Source organism: Lactuca sativa, chromosome 5 (genome assembly GCF_002870075.4).
Source record: "Lactuca sativa cultivar Salinas chromosome 5, Lsat_Salinas_v11, whole genome shotgun sequence".
In the NCBI taxonomy this organism is placed as follows: domain Eukaryota; kingdom Viridiplantae; phylum Streptophyta; class Magnoliopsida; order Asterales; family Asteraceae; genus Lactuca; species Lactuca sativa.
This window is the reverse complement of record NC_056627.2, coordinates 58,480,555-58,485,474: the sequence shown is the minus strand read 5'-3', so window position 1 is coordinate 58,485,474 and position 4,920 is coordinate 58,480,555.

The following is a 4,920-nucleotide window of genomic DNA, read 5'->3' as shown; positions in this document are numbered from 1 at the left end:
CCATATTAATTTCAAACCCCATGACTATTCATTTTCACATAATAAAAAATAACCATTAAAAAGTCTTTTAACTTATGATACTTAAATGTACTTATGACACCAATTAAATACTATCAAGATATATATAGTTTGCATAGATCCATGAGTTGTATCATATGTTCTCCCCTTGATTCTATACATGGAGGAAAGAAAAAGATGTTGGAAAGAAGATCTCCCATGATTATTTGTTTTCAGGTTTCCATATATTTATATATAATTGTAGAAGTGCTCTCAAATATAGGCTTTATAAAGTTAAGTTATTTAGAAATAATTTCAAAATTTGATTATAAGCAACTCACTTTTGTATTTTTTTTCCAAGTAATATTTGGCTTAGAGAGACTCAAAGTTGTACTTGGTTGTCATATGTAATCCACAAGTTATTTTGATTGAAGTTTCTACTTTCGAGAGGATGATAATATAAGATGTTCATATATATCTTACATGATAATATGATAATAAGAGGCTCAAAGTTGTAAGTTTTTCCAACTAATATCTATCATCATATCATAATATCATATCACATCATCATATCATATCATATCATATCATATCATATCATATCATATCATACTATATTCATACTATATTATAAAGGAAGCATTTTTTTCACCACATTTATTTGAAACCCCCATGTATTTTTCCTTTCACCACATTCATTTGAAACTCCCATGACTTTTCAATTTCTTTATAATAATAATAATTATAAGTTGGTTAATAAGGTTAAATAAATATCAAACCTAAAGTGTAATCATATATAAACTAAATTTCAATATTAAAAGAATATATTTACTTCTACTTATAAAGTTATGTTTGTAACTTTTAAAATATTACACTTAATTCTTAAGTTTTGATATATTGGTGGATGCAAACCATTATCATTTTAAAGCTACAACTTTAGAATAATTTGTATAAAATACTTAAACTATTAGTTTAAATATAACATTACAAAGTCAACTTAAATATAAATTTTAGTTTAACTTAACCAACCCAAAGAATATTTTGTAAATAGTTAAAAGTGATAAATTGTAGATTCTTTCTAATAATGATTATAAGTTGGTTAATAAGGTTAAATAAATATCAAACCTAAAGTGTAATCATAAATAAACTAAATTTCAATATTAAATTAATATATTTAATTCTACTTATAAAGTTATGTCTTTAACTTTTAACATATTATAATTAATTTATTAGATTTAAAGTTCTATGTAAACCATTATCAGTTTAAAGCTACAACTTTTGAACAGTTTGGACAAAATACTTAAATTGTTAATTTAAATATAACATTACAGTGTCAACTTAAATATAAATTTCAGTTCCACTTAAAAAACCAAAAGAGTATTTTGTGAATAATTAAAAGTGAAATTATAGTGTTAAATGCAAAAACTAAATTGTAATCTCAATTTAACTAAACTATTTCCTAAAGATATTTTTATAATCGTTAAAAGTTTTCAAATAAATAGCTTAAATTAACTTACAATAACAATAGTTAAAAATAACTTTATATAAATGATTATATTATTACCTTTAAAATCATAAAACAATGTTTAATTTTTAAATAATTATAATAATAGAAATTAAAACGTAAGCAAATAAATTTAAAAAAATTAATTAACAATAACAACAACTATAAATAACATTAAACCATATCTTATATTTAATTTTGTTCATGAGTAAATCGCAAGTAGAAGTTATTCAAATGATTGAGATTATGCAGTTATAATAGACGTATAATTCAAAATAATCAATATATTATATCAACTTAGCATAATAATTATTATATCAAACTCCCATGACTTTTCAATTTATTTCTAATAAAGATTATAAGTTGGTTAATAAGTTTAAATAAATATCAAACCTAAACTGTAATCATATATGAACTAAATTTCAATATTAAATGAATATATTTACTTCTACTTATAAAGTTATGTTTTTTTTTTTTTAACTTTTAACATATTATACTTAATTTGGTAGTTTTAATATATTGTTAGATGTAAACCATTATTATTTTAAAGCTACAACTTTTAAATAATTTGTATAAAATACTTAATATATTAATTTAAAAATAACGTTACAAGGTCAACTTAAATATAAATTTTAGTTTAACTTAAACAACCCAAATAATATTTTGTAAATAGTTAAAAGTGATAAATTGTAAAGTATTTCTAATAAAGATTACAAGTTGGTTAATAAGTTTAAATAAATATCAAACATAAAGTGTGATCGTAAATATACTAAATTTCAATATTAAAATAATATATACATTTTACTTATAAAGTTATGTTTTTAACGTTTAACATATTGTACTTAATTTATTAGATTTAATATGTTGTTGTATGTAAACCATTATCAGTTTAAAGCTACAACTTTTGAACAGTTTGGACAAAATACTTAAATTGTTAATTTAAATATAACATTACAGTGTCAACTTAAATAAAAATTTCAGCTCCACTTAAAAAACCCAAAGAGTATTTTGTGAATAGTTAAAAGTGAAAAATTGTAATGCTAAATGGAAAAACTAAATTGAAAAGTTTTCAAATAAGTATCTTAAAATAACTTACAATAATAATAGTTAAAAATAACCCTATATAAATGATTATATTGTTACCTTTAAAATCAAAAAACAATGTTTGATGTTTTAAATAATTATAATGATAAAAATTAAAACGTTAAGCATATAAATTTTAAAAAATTAATTACCAATAACAACAATTATAAAGAACATTAAACCATATATTATATTTAATTTTAATCATGAGTAAATCGCAGGTAGAAGTTATTTAAACGATTGAGATTATCGAGTTATAATAGATGTATATATATATTATCATATAATTTAAAACAATCAATATATTATATCAATTTAGAATACTAATTATTATATCAAATTTAACAAAAACATTATTGTTATATTTAAAAAAAACATATATTTATAAAGAATTCAACTATATAGGTGTTTCTGCGCAACGCGCGGGCATTCGCGTAGTATACTTATAAAGGAAACATTTTTTCCTTTCACCGCATTCATTTGAAACTCCCATGCATTTTTCCTTTCACCACAATCATTTGAAACTCCCATGAATTTTCAGTTTATATATATATATATATATATATATATATATATATATATATATATATATAAGTTGGTTAATAAGGTTAAATAAATATTAAACCTAAAGTGTAATCACATATAAACTTGTCACACCCCGCTAAAGCGGAATTACAGGGCGTGACAGTACTAAGGGTTTCATAGCAAAAGATAAAGACAACACCAACCATAGTATTAAAAAACATTACAAATTTACAATGGGTTTAACCAACTTTTAAAAGAAATTACAATGTGAATTGAAATACAACACATGCGCATGCTCCTAAAAGTGATGTGTCCCTAAGTGCCACTTATCCGATGACTCCTAAACAAGCATGTAAAACGAGCGTCAACTATAAAAATAGTTGGTGAGTACTCACTAGTTTATAACATAATATAGTTTGAAATCATAATTATCAGAATATTGATAACAGTTTCCATAAACAATGTTCATTTCTAAAATAAGTAAATAATTTTTCATGAAAAGAAGTTCGTTGCTAAAGCGAGTAATAAAGTTTCCATAGATAGAAATATATTGCAAATATGAGTAAATAAGTTTACATAAACAAAGTTTGTTGTAATCATGAGAGATAAAGTATGTTGCCCAAATGAGATGCAATGTTCATATTCTCACGGGGAATAAAGTTTCCATAAATAGGAATATATTGCAAAAATGAGTAAATAAGTTTGCATAAACAAAGTTCGATGTCATCATGAGAGATAAAGTATGTTGCCCAAATGAGATGCAATGTTCATATTCTGATTTGAAATAAAGTTTCCATAAATAGAAATATATTGCAAAAATGAGTAAATAAGTTTGCATAAACAAAGTTCGTTGTCATCATGAGAGATAAAGTATGTTGCCCAAATGAGATGCAACGTTCATATTCTCATGGGAAATAAATTTTGTTGCTAAAACGAGATACAAGTTTCGTATGTGCATAATGATTATACCATGAGTTCACAACCTAAGCCTAATGACCGAGGGTGCCCTCTTCTATGTCTATCACTAACATAGGGAAATATGGTAAAATGCAGTCAAGCGAATCGTGTGAGTGAGGAGTTGTCTACCTCCTAATAGCGCTATCCATAATGACCATGGGCTCAAATGAGTTAATGAGTTGTGTGAACTGATTCCAATGACTTAAACGCAATAAGGCCTCATGAGTTAAAAATAGCATACGCATACAAAATAAAATATAGCAACCAAGTTTGATACAAGTCAAATTAAATACAACGACTAATAAACAGTCTTTGGACATGCTTTTCCACCCCAAAACATTTAAAACCCGAAAATAGGGGGAGTCGTGAATACTCACAATACATTGAGATGATGAAAATTGTGCCTTGAGCTATGTTCCACTCGTACCACTATGGATTCATACAATAATGGTATACGCTAGTGAGTCTCTATGTCGAAATCTAATGCTAATATACTATATTCTACATATAGTGAAATGTCAAAATTTTGTTCTAATATTGGTTTTATATTAAATGGGTAACAATTTTTCTGAAATGGTGATATTTTATAACTCATGTGATTAAGATAATTTTGGCTATTCTTTTCTAGGTTTTTGTAATATTAATTGAGGGTATTTCAACACATTTAAAGGTGTTTTAAACTCCTAAAAATCCAAAAAATATTATCAAACAGTTTCCAAAATTCATCAAATTTTGCATTTTCGTTCCAAATACAGTATAGTTCTTCCATAAATTTTCCCTTGAATTTTTGATGTGATTAACTAGTTTTCCAAATTTTTTAAGCCTTCATAAGAATATAAATTCGTGAAAAATAG